The sequence below is a fragment of the Euprymna scolopes genome, chromosome 31 (genome assembly GCF_053919585.1).
Source record: "Euprymna scolopes isolate OS-2025 chromosome 31, ASM5391958v1, whole genome shotgun sequence".
NCBI classification, from domain to species: domain Eukaryota; kingdom Metazoa; phylum Mollusca; class Cephalopoda; order Sepiida; family Sepiolidae; genus Euprymna; species Euprymna scolopes.
The window spans coordinates 50,263,551-50,282,825 of NC_136512.1; the positions used below are offsets into that span (position 1 = coordinate 50,263,551).

Consider the following 19,275-nt stretch of genomic DNA (forward strand, 5'->3'; position numbering starts at 1 on the left):
ATTGAAATCATCATAATTGAAAGCATCATAATTGAAAGCATCATAATTGAAATCATCATAATTGAAATCAGAATTATTAAAAGCATTATTATTTAAATCATCATAATTGAAATCATTATTGAAAGCATCATAATTGAAAGCATCATTATCGAAATCATCATAATTGAAATCATTATTAAAAGCATCATAATTGAAAGCATCATAATTGAAAGCATCATAATTGAAAGCATTATAATTGAAAGCATCATAATTGAAAGCATCATAATTGAAAGCATCATAATTGAAATCATCATAATTGAAAGCATCATAATTGAAAGCATCATAATTGAAATCATCATAATTGAAATCATTATTAAAAGCATCATAATTGAAAGCATCATAATTGAAAGCATCATAATTGAAAGCATCATAATTGAAAGCATCATAATTGAAAGCATCATAATTGAAATCATCATAATTGAAATCATTATTAAAAGCATCATAATTGAAAGCATCATAATTGAAAGCATCATAATTGAAAGCATCATAATTGAAAGCATCATAATTGAAAGCATCATAATTGAAAGCATCATAATTGAAAGCATCATAATTGAAATCATCATAATTGAAAGCATCATAATTGAAATCATCATAATTGAAATCATTATTAAAAGCATCATAATTGAAAGCATCATAATTGAAAGCATCATAATTGAAAGCATCATAATTGAAAGCATCATAATTGAAAGCATCATAATTGAAAGCATTATAATTGAAAGCATCATAATTGAAAGCATCATAATTGAAAGCATCATAATTGAAATCATCATAATTGAAAGCATCATAATTGAAAGCATCATAATTGAAATCATCATAATTGAAATCATTATTAAAAGCATCATAATTGAAAGCATCATAATTGAAAGCATCATAATTGAAAGCATCATAATTGAAAGCATCATAATTGAAAGCATCATAATTGAAAGCATCATAATTGAAATCATCATAATTGAAATCATCATAATTGAAAGCATCATAATTGAAAGCATCATAATTGAAATCATCATAATTGAAATCATTATTAAAAGCATCATAATTGAAAGCATCATAATTGGAATCATCATAATTGAAAGCATCATAATTGAAAGCATCATAATTGAAAGCATCATAATTGAAATCAGAATTATTAAAAGCATTATTATTTAAATCATCATAATTGAAATCATTATTGAAAGCATCATAATTGAAAGCATCATTATTGAAAGCATCATAATTGAAATCATTATTAAAAGCATCATAATTGAAAGCATCATAATTGAAAGCATCATAATTGAAAGCATCATAATTGGAATCAGAATTATTAAAAGCATTATTATTTAAATCATCATAATTGGAATCATCATAATTGAAAGCATCATAATTGAAAGCATCATAATTGAAAGCATCATAATTGAAATCATCATAATTGAAATCAGAATTATTAAAAGCATTATTATTTAAATCATCATAATTGAAATCATAATTGAAAGCATCATAATTGAAAGCATCATTATTGAAAGCATCATTATTGAAATCATCATTATTGAAATCATCATAATTGAAATCATAATTAAAAGTATCATAATTGAAAGCATCATAATTGAAAGCATCATAATTGAAATCATTATTGAAATCATCATTAAAATCATCATTAAAATCATCATTAAAATCATCATTAAAATCATCATCATTAAAATCATCATTAAAATCATCATTAAAATCATCATTAAAATCATCATCATTAAAATCATTATTAAAATCATTATTAAAATCATCATTATTAAAATCATCATTAAAATCATCATGATTAAAATCATCATGATTAAAATCATCATTATTAAAATCATCATCATTAAAATCATCATTAAAATCATCATTATTAAAATCATCATTATTAAAAGCATCATTATTAAAATCATCATTATTAAAAGCATCATTATTAAAATCATCATTATTAAAATCATTATTAAAATCATCATTATTAAAATCATCATTAAAAGCATCATTATTAAAAGCATCATTATTAAAAGCATCATTATTAAAAGCATCATTATTAAAATCATCATTATTAAAATCATCATTAAAATCATCATTAAAATCATCATTAAAATCATTATTAAAAGCATCATTATTAAAATCCTTATTGAAAGCTTCCTTTATTCAAAACATCAATATAAAGAGTTTTTTTTAAAGCTTATTTATTCATCATTAATAAAAGATTCATTGTTAAAAGCTTTCTGAGTAAAAGTTTTCATATTAAAGACTTCACTATTAAATGGTTTAATAGAGCTAAATTAATCAGAGTTTCTATTGGAGTTAAGTTGTAGCAAGTTTCTTTGACTGTTCTCAAGATGAAGCACAGCTGACAACCGGATTGCTCCTAATCTTAGATGTTCAATTCTACTTGCTTTCAGCTGGGGTTATTATTTTTTATGCTTCAATCAAAATCAGTGCATTAATATTTCTTTTTAAATTTTTGTTTTGATACTCTCAATGAATCTCAAATTTATAGAGTAGACTCAGATTGAACAATCTGCTAACATTGTTTCCTTCAAATGTTACGGCAGTTTTCAAAGACATTATCTGTCCCAATTTTGAATAACTCAACATTTTGTGAACTAATCCTGAATTAATCCAAGATCTTTGCATACAACTGGTATTATCAGTTTACCACGGAGTCTACCTAATTGTAATTTAATTTGAGAAGAATTCATTTTTATTTTTCCATTCTTTTTTCTACAGTGTGATCAGCAGATATTTGTTCAATTTTTGCTAATCATTTTGAGTATTTCTATGAAATATGAATCTTGTGGCAAAACATGCTCATCAACATGTAAGGCAAAACAAGACAATGATCAATTACTGTTCTAATTATCTGGCCAAGTTATAAGAATAAATAACTATCTTATGATCGAGAGAGTGAGAGAGAGAGAGAGAGATTGATGATTATGAAAGATAGAGACACAAACAAAACTAAAGAAATAGAAATTTAGGTGATTCCATATCAAAATATAAGGACATATTGACCAAGCAAAAAAAAAAAAAGGACTCTTATGTGAGAAATTGTCTATAGGAAAGAGAAGGCATCCCCGATTAGATTTAAAGGTCGGTTTTGTACCCTGTCAGGGCAGGAAAGTGTTCTCTGAGTAGTACCTCCCCAAATGTGACAACAATACTTCATCTTTGGGCATCTTATACACGTAAAGGATACCTTCTGAAGTGGTGGAATAATTGGACCATTTTTCAAGTAACCTTAGCAAGAGAGTTGATGTATATCTTCCATTTACAGTGGTCAATCCCAAAAGCTTATCAAAACGGGGGGCTTCCTGAAGGGGAGTATGATTAATTTTAACTGGAGCAAAGTGAAGATCTGGGCGTTGGTGATGAAAGAAGAAAAACATAGTTTTAAAGGCATTCAAAAAGAAATCAGTCACCTTTTTCTCCAAAGTACCAAGTCAGTCAGAAAGATTTGTGCCATTAATGCTCTTCAAATAGTTGCCGTAGATAATTAAGTCATCTACATAAATGTTGAATGATCTTAGAAAATTTTTAGGGAGATCATTGTTCAATATCAGGAAGAGGGTTGCACCCAAAACAGAATTTTACTAAGCACATTATCCGTTGCACCCGTGAATTAAGAGTTCTATCTAATCATGACTGATGAAATGAGAAGAGGTCAATCCAATTGTTTCGTTATTTTCTGTACAAATTCCTGAATTTCTGAAGAACGTTGTGAGAATAACATTCAAAGTGAGAACAGCATTGTGAATGACTTAGAAAACTAAAAGATATTTTATTTGTTACTTGAACAGTATTTGACATTTTTTCATTTTTTTATAGATAAATGTGTTCCTAGAGTAACACCCTAACCCACGTGACATTCGATGCTAAAACATTGGAACCTTTTTATTTGTTTAGAGTTAAAGCGAACTCTCTGGACAAATTCAGACAGACAGTCATGTCTTATCAAAAGATAGTGGCAGTGTGGTGCCATTTTGGACTGGACACTGCCTTCCATTTTAGTAAAGTCATTGGAGCGGATAGGGGAAGGCATACATAGTTGCGCCAGTAAAGGATGTTATTTCTTTGATTCTAGGTATGCAGGGTGGGGGATAGTTTGAGCTGCTATGAGCTGTTTCTGTCATCTCTCACTGATTATAAGAGTTGTGGAAGATGAATTGCTGTTTTGATCACCCCCAGCAGGGAGTTGGGTGGGACACATTACCTCACAAAAAAGCTCCTTCATTTCGTCTCATAATGTACAACTTGTTTACTGGTGAAACCGTAGAGAAAATAAAAAGCCTTTTTATTTTTAGTTTCTCCATTTTTATTTCTCATCTTTCACTCTTTACATTTTTTTTAAATAGTTTGTTGCTTGCTCTTTATTTTTTTGATTACTCTTCTGTCACGTGTAAATACTTCGAGCATCTCTCTCTTCCTTTATCTCTATCTATATCTTTTTTTGCGTAATTATTTCTCCTTCAATAACGCGCGCTCTCTCTCCCTCTTTCATAATAATCAATGTCTCTCTCTCACTCTTTCATAATAATCAATCTCTCTCTTTCGTGATAATCTTTCTCCCTCTCTCTCTCTCTCTCTCTTTCTCTCTCTGTTGCTTTCATGATAACCGTCTTTCTCTCACTGTCTCTTTTGTGTCAATCTATCACCTTCCATCTCTTTGTCTATATCATGCCAATCTGTCTCACTCACTCTCTCTGTCTCGATCGTGTCAGTCTGTTTCCCTTGTTTCCTCATTTGCATCTTCTCTCGTTTCTTTACACCTTTGCTTACTTTCCTCTTTTTCCTTTCAATATTTAATAAATTTTCTCATTTTTTTTAATTTTTACGTATTTGATGATCTTGCCTTTTTATCTTAGTAAAATTTTTCGACAACATTTGCTTTTTTTTCTACAAAGTTTTTGCATTTTATAAATATTTAATAAACTTATTTCGACACTAGTTTTTTTAATTTTTACTTGTTTTTACTCTTTCTATTACTTTATATTTTTTCTCTTTTTGTTTATTTACATGTAATCCAAAAATTTTTTTCCATGATTTTACGCTTTGCTTGTTTTCTTTTCATTCCAATCTTTTACAATCTTACTCCCCCCCCCCAAAAAAAAAATCTCTGCCTAATTCTCTCGATCCTTTTTCGTCTTTTTGTGAATGTCTTCTTGTTTCTTCAGTTCGTCATCTCCACCCCGCATCCCTTTTCAGAAAACGCCCTCACGAAAACATTATTCCTAAACATACAACCGAGCTTACACGTTTCAACTTTCTGCTTCTTAATCACCCCTCCCCCCGTCATAATTTTGGATTAACTCTTTGCTGCTGCAAGGTGCGAAACTCGAATCAACGTTTTCTTTCCTTTGGACTCTAAAATGATGCCGAGGTAAGTTCGTTGATGGATCTTTAAATGCTTTTAGTCTTTAAAACTTGTCCTTTTAATCAACAGTATATTTTCTTAACTCTTATCTACAGCTTGTCTAAATGCTATAATCAATATCACTGTATTATAAATTTTAATCGATTTGCCAATTTATATCAATTTTCAATTGGAAACTTTTTGTTTTTTAGTCTTCGATTTGATATCATAATCGTCTCGTTTCTTCTCTTTCACTTCATTAACAGTCGTTGGATCTCCACTCTACAATGCCAACGAAACATCTAAAGTAAACATCTAATTAAAAAAAAATCTCTTAGCTTTCATAGAGCTCCATTTGCTAAACTTATTCTAATCAACATGAGTGACCAATCAACTAAAAACAGCGAGTTCAATAATGGTTATTATTTCAATCCTCACGCTGGGCAGCACATTTTATTTTCAACTTCATCATATAAAAATGATCTGCACATCTGATTCTTTTAATACGTCATACTTTAGGTCAACCTACAAGTGAAAATCACTAACACTTTGTCAAGTTGTATTTTTTTAAAATAACTGTTAATTCTAAAATAGTTCTAGCTTTTTTGTGAATAAAAAAGCAGATTTCTGCTTAATTTGCTGTGTCAAAACCCTTTTCTTTTTAAATGAGAAAATGCTGATTTCTACAAAATCGCTAGAGCCTTGCCTGCTTATCTTTTTTGTCACCATTTTGCTGGATTTTATTTCTTTCTTCCTCTCTCTCGCTTTATCTTTCTTTTCTCTCTCTTCTTTCCACTTTGCCATTCTTTATCTCTCATGACAGTTCTCTCTGTAAAGCAAAAATGTTAATTTTGCCGTGAAGACCTCAAAAGATTCAGAAATAGGAGTTAGATGACTGGTTTCCTCAAAAAATGACTTGTCTCCTCCCCATGCATACTCGACGTTTTTCTCTTGATTTTGATTTTTTTTTGTTGCAACAAGAATCGTTTTTGTATTTGTATTGTCCCCCCCCACACACACACACCGTGATGAATCCGCCAGTTGGAATTTCTATTTCAGTTTCTTTTTTTGCTATTGTATACTCACATCTACAAGAGACTAACGAAACATCTACATTGTTTTTCATGGGACAATAAGAATTGTTTAATAGAAATAGAATGTTCATTTGCATGCTCTCATTTGTGTCTTTATTATTTGCAGTGTTTCAATTGCTGTACTCTCCAGCCTTCTTCAGATGCTTGTTGTCATATTCAGTAATCTTACTAAAATTTCAACTCTTTATTTAATTCACTAAAGCATACTGCTAACCTTGCCTCATACTTATTTTATCTAGAATATTTCTAGTCCACACTTATATTTATTCGTCCATATGTTCAGCTTTTTATAAACCTAATGTCAAGTATAATTTATTTTTTATCTATACTTTTTTGCCTGTCTATGCTGCTCTTTCTAATTTCAGGAGTATCTACCCATTTTTCTCAAGACTACCATTTCATATTCATGGATGTCATATTATGTTTATCTGAATATTTATTTTTCGCCTTGTTAATGGTGGTGGACCTGATAAGCCACAATCAGAGTAGTCGAAATAATCGTTGCCATAAAAAACTTATCTTTGCCCACCAGGTAGAACCTAAATATAAGGAAGAACAAGTACATACTGGATCTAGTGTGTGTGTATGAGTGTGCATATATATATATATATATATATATATATATATATGTGTGTGTGTGTGTGTACATATATATTAACTATGTGTGACAAACATGTTTTGCCATTCATAAAAAATGGGCTTAATAGAAGTCGACAGAAAATATTTTAGCACTTGAAGGGCTAAGGTCATTGAGATATAGATCATTATTGAAAATTGTTATCAAACAGTATATCGTTTATTGTTCTCATTTTTCACTGTTAACGAAATGATTGTCCAATTCATCAGATTAATCAATATTATCTCGCCTAGATTAATCAGGATTTCTTGATAAGAGTCTATTATTATTGATAATAAGTGACTGTTTACTTCTTTCATGCCTGTGTATGAGCAATAATGGATGTACCTATTTACAATGCCTCCCCGCGGGACAGAGTTAGACACCAGCGTCGTTTTTTAACGTGGAGAAAAGGTACAAAAATAAAAAAAATTGTCTCAGTCGTGAAGGACTGCTCCTTCACCGAAAGAGAACAAGAAATGGAAGTGCAGCATCTGAAGAACAGATACTACACTTTGATCTTGACCAAAAGGCCAATGGATGTAAACGCCACAAAACAAATTCTAATTTAGGACCGTTTCGATACAATTTTAATTGAAGAAATAAAATTGCAGTAACAAAAAGAATTTGTTCGTTAAAAGCAACATTTTTACTTGCTCAAAAGCAAATAAAAATGGGCACCTTAAAAAACATAATTTAAAGTTTTGTAAAAATATTTCATATAATTTTTAACAAAGGCCCTTACAGCAAAGTGTCTTGTTAAATAGTGCCAGAGAAAGTTGAAAGCAAAAGGTAGAATGGCATGAAAGAAGAAACCTTTCACATGCAAAATGTTTTAGCAGTTTTTATCAACAGTAATAGAAAGCGTCAATGCAAATAGCAGGTGAATTACTTCTTGTGAATATAGAGAAGATGGAGATTATTTAAGGCAAATGTGCTTACTGCTCTGTGTGATATTCCCCACATGGAACCTAGCATTAGGTTTGTTATTGAATCTATATTTTTGTCAAGACTAATTGGTTAGAACTGTATCCCTGCACGGAAATTGTCTTATTCTTTGTCTTATTCAACATTGCTTTTTTTCACAAAAGAAGTGAACTTGCAGACATCAAAACTGACATCAATCTAATTCAATTTGCCATTCGCTTGTTTCATGGTGATATCCTCTGTTGGGATTCATCTCGCATATTGGATTAATGGATGCCATGCATGAAACGAACGTTGTGCTTATGAACCAAGACAGGCAGCACAAATACGAGGAACACCATTGCAAACACAAGCAGTGCAGTCATTCTTGACACTTTTTTGTACAGTTTGTGGCCAGACTTAATAATATCAATGTTACCTTGACACTTCAACACTTCCAAGTGATTTGAGATAGAACAGACAGCAAAAAACACGTTCACAATTGGTGATTTGCTGTCTCTTGATCATGTCATGTTACCCTGTGCATTTAGTGAAAAAAGAAATGGATAATTTCTATTATTCGAGTTATCTTTGCCTAATGTGTGGAATTTCAAATCATGTGATAATCATTAAATTATTGGTTCATTTAATTACGAGGCCACCCATATAAAAGTTGTGACTAAGTAGTCCACTTCCTCATTTCTCTCGTTTTGGTCTGACGTTTGGGGTGGGGGTGGGGGGCAACCAATCAGTTTCTCTTTTCCTTTTCATTGAAATTCTGTCGATGGGGCCTACACATGTTCATGAGTACACCTTTACATATGTGCAAGTATTATGAAGTTTTCGCACATGTGCATGCTTTTTGCACATGACTTGTAAGTGCAAATTTTAAAAAGATTTTCCTTTCCCCTTTATGTCTATGTTCAGAAATAGATATATCTCTATCTATATAAAGTTGAGTATGTATGTATGTTTATATATTTTTTTTGTATAAGATTAATTCCTAAAATAATTAAACAATCAGCATGAATTCTGAAGCACAGATGCTAGGTGTATGCTCCAAATGTGAGCCATATTTCAATTCACTTTTTGGCAAAAAAGTCATGGGGTAATGATCTTTGTAAACATTCAGAGTATTTTAAAAGGCTTTAGAGGACATAACCTCCAATTTGAAAATTCAAATATTTCAGATTTGCATTAAATTTCATCTATAGTTATTTAATATCAATATTTAATACCAACTAAGCTAGATTCTCGAAATTTCAGTTTCGTCTTAAGACCTTACACTTAAGCCTTTTAATATTTTTTAAATCAAAATCATGTAATGAGTTTTGATCAAAATTAGAATCATGATTCCAGCAGCGTTATATCTTGCTATTAATATGTGTGCAAGACATGCTGCCAAATTTTTCTATTCTTGGGGAATTAATTTTACCTGTCCTATTTATTAGTTTATAATCTACATTTTTCTTTTTAGTTTTTATCCCAAATGAATTTTCAACGAGTCAAGATGACATAAACTGATTGTCTAATATGATTTTAGTAATCAACAAAAAAAGTAAATTATATTTTCCACTTTGCTTAATCGGATAAATTTCAAATGTGTTTGCATATAAAGTGCATATGATGTATAGATTCAGTTTAAGCTGTTCGTTTTTTTTTTTTTTTTTTTTTTTTTAAGTATTATTGAGTGAATTGATCAAATAAAGATTATTTACTAAAGTACCAACACGCATGAGGATTAGAAAGGATTATGATTCGAGTGGATGTGGTTGGTGAAATGGATTGTCATTAAAAAGGTAAAGGTGTAGCAGGGCACATTCACTGTCAATGATAAAGGATGCAATTGCATAACTTTAAGCTTTTAAGGTCAGTTTTTTTCCTTTATTCTTTTTGATATTGCAAAGGCTTGGTGGGTGATTAGAAGTTAACCAATTTCCTTCCTGGTCCGTAGGAAATTGTTTGGCTGCCAATGAAATCAAATGAAAAAGAATTTTAAATGTAACAAAGAAGCCGTCCAAACTGTTATTAGGCAAACAACCACTCCCCAATGAGTAATGTAGTCACTTGTCAAAAATGACATTGGAGGAGTCTGTTTACTGCAACGTTTGACACCATGGTTGCTATGATGTGCTGAAAAAAGTGATGAAATAGCAGTTCCATGTGTTTCTCTAGGATATATCTTAATGGAGATGCCATTTAACTTGGTTGGTTAAAAATACCCTCATATCTCATTGCTGCGTTCGCTCTACACTGAATGAATCAGATGATTATTGTTGGCATTTGTTTCTTGGATATCTTTCTAGCTAGAATTCTTCCTAGAAAGGTATCGGGTACTTATAGGAGGGATCAAGTGAAGGTTGCCAACATCCATAAGTGGAAGTGTTTCTGTGAAACGAACTGGATTGTCGGTTCATGTCATTAATCGCTTTGTCAATGTCAGGTTGTCTGTGCGTGTTGTTAATTGACACCATAAATGGAATATTTTCAATCAAAGTTAGTAATTCACACACATAGTACATAGCAAAATATATTTATTTAATGAGGGCAGAAACTTTTAAATCCGCTTCATTCAATATTTTTATATCAACATTTTTTTTTTTTTTGCAAATACCATTGGCATAGACTTTGATGTTGAATTTTAAATTCCAATATTTAATAAAATAAGGAAGTTTGTTAATGTTGTGTTCAGAATTACCAATTTCACTTTCTCTTTCAAGCACATCTCTAATAATTAAATTAGTTATATTAATTTTTTTCTTTATCCATCAATTTTTTTTAATATGCATCATATTTCTTCCAAAATTTACAATAGCAATATCATACAGAGACAGCTGAATGCATACAGCTTATAATTTGTATGCACAATTCATTGAAGTTCTAAATCTAAGAGTAGGAAGTATTTCTAATTCTCAGATTTATTTATTTATATATCTATATATTTATTTATTTATATATTTGTTTTTATTTATTTATTTATATGTTTGTTTCTTTATTTATATATTTGTTTGTTTATATATTTATTTATATATTTGTTTGTTTATTTATTTATATATATATATTTATTTATATATATATATTTATTTATATATTTTTTATTTATTTTATATATTTATTTATTTTATATATTTATTTATTTTATATATTTATTTATTTTATATATTTATTTATTTATATATTTATTTATTTATATATTTATTTATTTATATATTTATTTATTTATATATTTATTTATTTATATATTTATTTATTTATATATTTATTTATATATTTATTTATTTATTTGTTTTATTTATTTATATATGTGTTCGTTTATTTATTTATTTATATATTTATTTATTTATATGTGGACTGTTATCCTCATCTTCTAGTTGTTTTCACAACGTTTCGGTAAACTATTCCTCTGGCCTTTGTCAGGTGATTAACCGCAACAGGATAGAAATGCTGAGCCTCTTAACTGTATCCTTAGTAATTACTACCTTCCATAGTTGCTGTCATCACATCTTGGCCAGCTTTAGGTAGGATTGAAACCGCTATCTTCAGACAAAGCTCACCTGGCACCGTAGATTCAATGCCTCTATCCACTGCACCATCACGGTTGGATGTTTTTGTCTTATAAATCCAAGTTTTTCGTTCTTATCTGGTTTTCCATCGACGGGTCTGTGCAAACGGTATATTATTTTATTATTGGAATTGAAGATAAGTAATTTGTATATTTATTCATTTGCGGACTGTTGTGGTTAACCACCTGACGAAGGCCAGAGGAATATTTGGCTGAAACGCTGTGAAACAAAAACTAAAAAGATGAGGATAAAAGTGTGCAATAAATATACAAATTATTCATCTCTGATTCCAAAAATGAAATAATTCACTCGGATTTGACTACAACAATAAAAGAATCAATATGGATGCCGCATTAGTCTTTTCCATCAAGAATATCACAAAGACTAAACATTCATCAGTTGAAAATTGATCATCTTTAACAATTTTCTCTTTAACAATGAAAAAAGTTCATTGCTATACAAATCTTGTCTCCCCTTTTTATTTTCAAGATTTTTTCACAAAATTAATATTTGTGGCAGTATTTGTTTCAGCATGTAATTCATAAATTTAGTTAAGCCTTCCTTTTTGTTTTTTGCTATTTTTTAAAACTATGATTTAGTAAGCTTGTGAATTGTATTTTTGAACAAAGAAATTTGAACATTAATTCAATCTAAATTATTTTAATAATAAACCTAAATTATTTTAATAATAAACCTAAATTATTTTAATAATAAACCTAAATTATTTTAATAATAAACCTAAATTATTTTAATAATAAACCTAAATTATTTTAATAAACCTAAATTATTTTAATAATAAACCTAAATTATTTTAATAATAAATCTGAATAAAATGTTTATATTTTTAAAGTTTTTGTAAAATTTTCGTTATTTGTAATGTTGTTTTCAAAAAATATATTATTTTTTCTTCATAGGTTTTTGTTTCCATTTAGAATTGTTTTACAATTTTATTCTTTAGCACTAATAATGTCATTAACGTGTATATGTATGTGTGTGTATATATATATATATATATATATATATGTGGACATTTTCAACTTTGAAATCCACTCATTTAAAAGTTTGCAAAATCTACCAGTCGATTGCTCCAGCACTTGTTCATTGGACAAGAGGGAAGCTGAACAAAAAAGGCAACTGGCGATGAATATGACATACCACAACAGCGAAAAAATTTTTATGTGTATCGATTGTGATCCATCTAGGTGTGTAGTATGGCAGCTGCTGCATTGGCAAGATGTGACCGCCATCATCTGACAATGTCTTTCTTGAGTTGAAGCCCACTAATGGAGATACGAACCAACAATAGCAGTGTGTTTATTTGTGAAGAGTTCAATAAATTTGTGGATAGTTGGGATGTGCATCTGTGGTTTTGATGTGCCTACTTGCTGAGTGGGAACACGATCATCGAATGAAACCACAGAACCATTACAGCCAGGAAGGGACTGTACAGTGTCTGAACTGGTCTACTAGTGCAACCACCCCAAATGATGACGTTTCACCTTCCATAGTGCCGGCCGATGCATTGCAACCTGCTGGCCGAACTGGAAGTGGCCAGAGAGAAGTTTAAGAAGAGAGATGTTGTTTAGGTCAAAAATCCACATGGCATGTGCCCAACAAAATATGGCACAGGGCGCATCACTGAGATAACCAACCCATAATCAGTGCAGATTGATAGTGTGCTCTGTCATGTTAAACACTTATGGCCAGTGACGCAATCGCAACCAACATTGGATGACGAAAGCGAATCAGATTCTGAGATGAGTGAGCCATCACTCTGGTTTACACTAGTTTCATCAGACAGTGATTTGGATATTATAGCCTCCTGCAGATGCAGTAACTTTCGACCCTCAGACAAAAGCACCTGTGAGAGTGAAGCCTGTGTCTTTTCTCTTCAAAGAAGTGCCTGGTGAAGACAATCGCCACCGTTCTGCCCTGTTTGATCCTGTGATTAGAGAAGAGTGTAGGGAAAATTGTGGAAGTCAAGAAAATGGCTTACTGTTAAAGCATCTGCACATGTCATGTAGAATCAAGCTGCCGAGGCCGTTGTATAAGAATCTCTGGAGACGATTGTATGAGAATCCTTGGAAACTGTTGTTGTGTGTTACTGACTTGCTTTTCTATCTTGCTTTTTTTTTCTTTCTGTGTTACAGGGACTAAAATGTGAAATATCATTCAATGGACACTTAAGTATGTAAAATTTTTTTTTTTTTTTTTTTTTTACACAGTGATCACCACTTATCAAGGCCTGGAAGCCACTCAGGGATAAGGGTTATTGCAAGTATATTACGTTAGTGTGGAGATTTGATGAAGTGTTTAATTAAGGGGGCGGTTCATTAGGAATTTGTTAACATTGGACTTGAAGACATCCAAGTTGTAGTCCAGAGGGAAGCAGGCAGACGAAACAGTTCCACAGGCGTGCAGTTCTAAGAAAGAAGCTTTGTTCATGGAATCCGCATTTTGATTTAGGCACAGATATAGAGTAGGGGAAATTTTTCACAGTGGATTAAGCTAGACGGGTGTTTTTCGTGAAAGATTGGCGAAGGGGGACCAGAGATTGGAGTTCAGACGAGCACCTACCATGGAAATAACGATAAAACAAGGATAGGCTCGCAACGTCTCTTCTGTGGGAGAGAGGTTGCAGGGTAGAGAAAAGGGCACCCCCCACTAATCCACCAAGTCTATTTTGTACTCGGTCAAGGCAGGATAGGCTGTTTTTAGCAGCTCCTGCCCAGATATGGCAACAGTATTTCATCCTTGGACGTACTTGGCTTTTATATAGATAGAGAATTGCATCAGTAGTGAGATATCTTCTGGAGCGGTAGAAGGATCCCACCATCTTTCCAGCGACCTTGGCAACAGACTTGATGTACGTGTTCCATTTCAGATCAGGAGTAAAGGTCAAACCCAGAAGCTTGTCAAAACACGGGGCCTCACCCAGACGAGAGCCATCCATCACAATTGATGCCAGCTGGGGATCAGAGCGTTGATGATGTAAGGATAGGAGTTTGGTTTTGGATGCATTAAAAGTAACCAGCCACATCTTCCCCCACTGAACCACACGCTCTAGATCAGAGGAGAGAGAATCAGAGAGAACTTTGTCATTTACAGCCTTTGATGTGTTGCCGTAGATGGTCGTGTCATCAGCATAGATGTCAACGAATGATTTAAGTATGTGTTTAGGGAGGTCATTGATGTAGATCAGGAAGAGAGTTGGGCCCAGAATTGACCCCTGAGGGACTCCAGCATTTATATTGCAGGCCTCCGATTTTTGTCCATCTACCACTACTCTTATGAGCCTATCGGAGAGAAATGATTTAATAACACACACACACACACACACACACACATCTGTAGTAGGTTGAGCTACAAATTACAACAGATGTTTTGAATGTCTATTGACATTCACTTTCCTGATAGCAAGACCATGTGTAACCTATCATGGAATGTTTTCATGCAATGTTTATTGTACTATTTCACTTGTTGTTAGGGTGGGGAAAAGAAGTCAGCACAACAGTCTCCATGTAACTTGAACCCAGTTTGACAAGTTCAAAATCTGTGTCAATGACTATTTCAACACTCACACTGAATCAAATAGAAAGGAATTCTAAAATATGCCAGATTCAGAATTAAATCAATTCATTGGCTGTGTTTTAAATAAACCAGTTTTGTGCAACAGGTGATGAGCTAAAAAGTAATGTTATTAAAATGAACAGCTAAACAACTATTAGGTACTGAAATGGAAAGAGAACATTTTTACACTGATTTGGCAGAAGGGTAGTTTTGTCGATAGCATAGACCAGAAAAAATAAATGAGTTGAAAAGTCACATTGTAAAGTTAATTAAATTTAAAATTATTCTTGGCTGTTACCCCACGGTCCACTTCCAAGGAATTTGTACATATCTATATTTATAAAAATTAAATTTTATTTATAAATAAAATTTAATTCACAACACATTGTAGATTCGTCTTTAGAGTAAATGTGGTATTGTGGTCACTATAATGATTCTATAAGATAGATGGAGGCTGATCAATGACATTGCCACTCCACATGCTTTTGATGATCTTGTGTCTAATTTGTTTAATTATATTTTTTACTTTATAAAAAAATAATTCAAAATGTATGTTTCGATACTGCACTTCAGCTGTTTTGTCAGATTGGACTTCTAGACTGAGGCATTTTTATCCCAATCCAGAGTTTCCTTTTTTGAAATAGCTGGATTTTCCCTATGATTAAAAGTCAACTCATGAGAAGACAAGTAAATAAGTATGTATCAATGGATCTGATTTAAAATCTCAGCAAAAAATAAAATCACAAGTTATTCTCATATACTGGACAATGTTTCACCATCTCCAATCATCTTCAGGGGAATTTTGCTATAGTCTAATAATACTCTACCTTCTGAGGATTTTGAACTGAACATTTTATTTCATCTCTTGAGGGTAGAGACTGCTCTCCTTCGACATTCAATGTTTTGTATTTAACTTTGTCTTAAATTCCTCATCAAGGATTGAACTCTCAATCTCTGGTTATAATTAACTGATACAACATATGGAACCCAGTTTATCCAAATGGATCAAATAAAGGGTTCAATTAGAAAATTCACAAATCAAAAGACAAGATGAGAACAGTGTGAAACATGCACATAAGACAATGATAAATAGATTTGTCAATAAGTTTTAGACTTTGCACTACAAAGTTACGACCCCCTCCCTCCTATGAACGAACAGAGTAGACATCACTTTCAAACTTAACACAATTAGTATTGGAGATGAAAAACGGAATCATTCCGGTAAATCAAAATCTGGATTTCAAGGCTGTTACTCATGTTTCAGGTGAACAGTTTTCCAAGCGATTGGCTCCCATGAATTTTAGCTTTTTTGCATAAAATTAAAGTAAATATAGGTCATGCCAAACAGCTTTTTTCCAAATTAATAATGATGGGTTAATCAGTTTAAGAGTAAATTTTGTGCATAAAAAATCTCTAAATGTAACATATACCTAACTTTATATAGGAAAATTCCCAAAGTTCTTGCTTGCATATGTCTAAGTTTGCGTATGCTGATATGTGCTTTTGTGTATAAAAGTTGAATTTTGTTTTGTTTGTAGATGAGGAAAAAGAGTCAGTTGTATGAAGTGTGTGCTTGGGTTGATTTTGTCAGCATGTGTAGATGCAAATGCCGAACAAATAGCCCATTATAGATAGCTGGAAAAATTGGCTCTATGATATTACTATTCAAGAATTCTGGTGAAAAAAAAACTGACCTCAATTATCGCCCAGTTACTCACTTTCTCTCCATTAAAGTCTTTAAGTCTATAATCAATCAAACACTAGTCCAACATCTTGTAAATGCTAAACTTTTTTCTGACTGACATTATGGATTTAGACAAGTCTGTTATACTGCAGATATCCCATACATTGCACAAAGCAAAGGAGGTAAGGGCAGTATATCAAGTCTATATCCAAGGCTTGTGACAAGGTCTGACATGAAAATTAGTCAAATTCCTTTTGGATAAAAGAAAAATCCAGTTCTTCCTCTATGGCCTACATCCAAACAATATGACATTAATGCGATGTTGAACCTTGGGTTATTATTGTTTCTGATATTTATAAACAATCTGTCTGATGAAATTGTATTCAAGATGAGTATATTTGCTAATGACGCTACACTCTATTCCAGACACGGGGGCAAAACAAATGCATATGCATGATATATGAAACCTTAGGTTTGTAACCGCCAGTCTGTAGTGAAATGGGAACATAAATGGATGTTAACATTTAATGCTACTAAGACAAAACTCCTTTCCTGTATCAATCCTAAGAAACCTTTTCAACCATTGATTTCCATGACTAATAACACTCTACCTGAGAGTTTCATTTAAACTTCTCTGCCTAACATTCACAGGCAACATCAATTCAAACAAATACATATAAGACGTTGCCAAGGCTGCTACAGAAAGTGCTAGAAAACTACTTACACATACCAGTATCTATAGTCTCTACAAAACTACTATTCCCCATACATGAAGTATTATCATATCTGGACTGATGCATATACCACTAGTCTCTCCCTTTTAGGAAGAATTGAAAGAATCTCCAATCTAAAAGGCTTTGTACTGTTTACCAAACTCCAACCACTGTCCCATCACCGCAATGTTGTATCTCTATGCTTGTTTTATAAGTACTTTAATGGAATGTACTCTGATGAACTCAAAGCACTGGTGCCTCCCTCTTTACAGATGTAAATACCTCCAACACACAACAAAATCCCACTCCTTCTCTGAAGAGGTCCCCAGATGCTGAAAAGTTTTCTACTTTAATATGTTCTTCCCTCAAACTGCTAGAGTTTGGAACTCCCTCTCTTTCCTGCTTTCCTAACTGTACTAACATGCAGAAATTTAAATCTTATGTGAACAGACTTTTCATTGCCTAACTCATTACTGAAAGGCATACTGTAAGCATAGTCTCTAATTCACAACAATGCCTTAAAATTTCTTTGGCAATGTATTTTGTTTGGAGTGAATAATTGTAAAATAAAATCTTGTAAAACCATCAGAATTATTAAATGGAATTGGCACACATGACTCTTGCTGTGCATAATAGTAGCTTAGAACTTTTCAGCAGACGTTTGTCTTCCATGGAATTGATAAGTCAGATGTTCAACATTGATCAAATTACACCAGAACGAGGTTATTGATAGTGCTAAATTAGCATGATCGACTACATAGTTAGAAACTCCTGTGAAATGAAATAACCATGTTATTCATTACATATAACGTCTTTCTTAGGACAATGAACCAGAAAAAAGTTGCTTGCTAGGCTGCCACTATCAAATGCCAGAACTCCAAGCACTGTTCCTTTCAATGACAGGAAATGCACTTGACAATGAACGTATCAGAACAGATGTTGCTCTTTGCAATAATGATGATAAAGATGGGAAGTAACCAGACAGAATGGCCATCTTCCCATACAACAGAGGAAACTGTTTAGTCTGCAACATAACTAGTGACTTTTTTCACCTAAGAACATTGTTGCGACAGCTTGAAGGACAGTCACATCGACGGCAAATTAAATAGCGAATTAAATGTTGAAATTTCCTATCACTGTTAATACTGCTGGCATCAGGTTGGTAAGGGTGTGCTATCATTCATGTGCTTTATTGGATGCAGACTGACTGAGCCTTCAAGCCAGCTTCTTGAAACACTTCTATCATGTTGGTCTGTGCACCAATGATTTGCAACAGTTAGACATTATGCTTTTAAAGCAGAGTTCCAGAATCAGGTTTTCAAAGGTTGGATGAGTTGGATGTTTTAATCTTTAAAGAATCAACAGATTGTCAGAATAATGAAGGATTTTAAAATAAGTCGGCATCGAATATTTGGAATTCTCAAAATTTCGACGACATAACCCTGCATAGAAAAACTAAAAAAAAAAAAAAAAACCCAAAAACACAAGAGCAAGTAGTCAGTTTATCTTCTGATACGTTATATCTCCAAGTGATACTAAAATACATCTTAGCAAGCAAATACATAATAAATTAGCATAGCACATAGCTGTTCTTTATGCGATGATGCTTTTTCTCCTATAAAGCAACTATTTTCAGGATAATTGTGGATCTATACATAATTAAGCATTTGGGCTGTTATGAAATATCTGTATGGGGGAGGGAGTAAATAAATACTATTTTTGTTATTACAAAAAAATAATCACTCA

General features: G+C 32.1%; 1 protein-coding gene across 2 annotated transcripts in view; it reads left to right on the plus strand.

Annotated features, from left to right (window-relative positions):
• Positions 1–19,275, plus strand: part of LOC145255739 (pleckstrin homology domain-containing family G member 1-like) — a 521,632-nt gene that overhangs the window by 192,664 nt on the left and 309,693 nt on the right. Inside the window, exon 1 of one of the 2 annotated variants that reach the window (XM_080114374.1) lies at positions 5,301–5,410. The exons of the other annotated variant lie outside the window; for it this stretch is intronic. The gene's annotated coding sequence lies outside the window, so the exon portion shown is untranslated. Of the gene's footprint in view, positions 1–5,300; positions 5,411–19,275 lie in introns of those variants that run through there. 2 annotated transcript variants of the gene reach the window in all.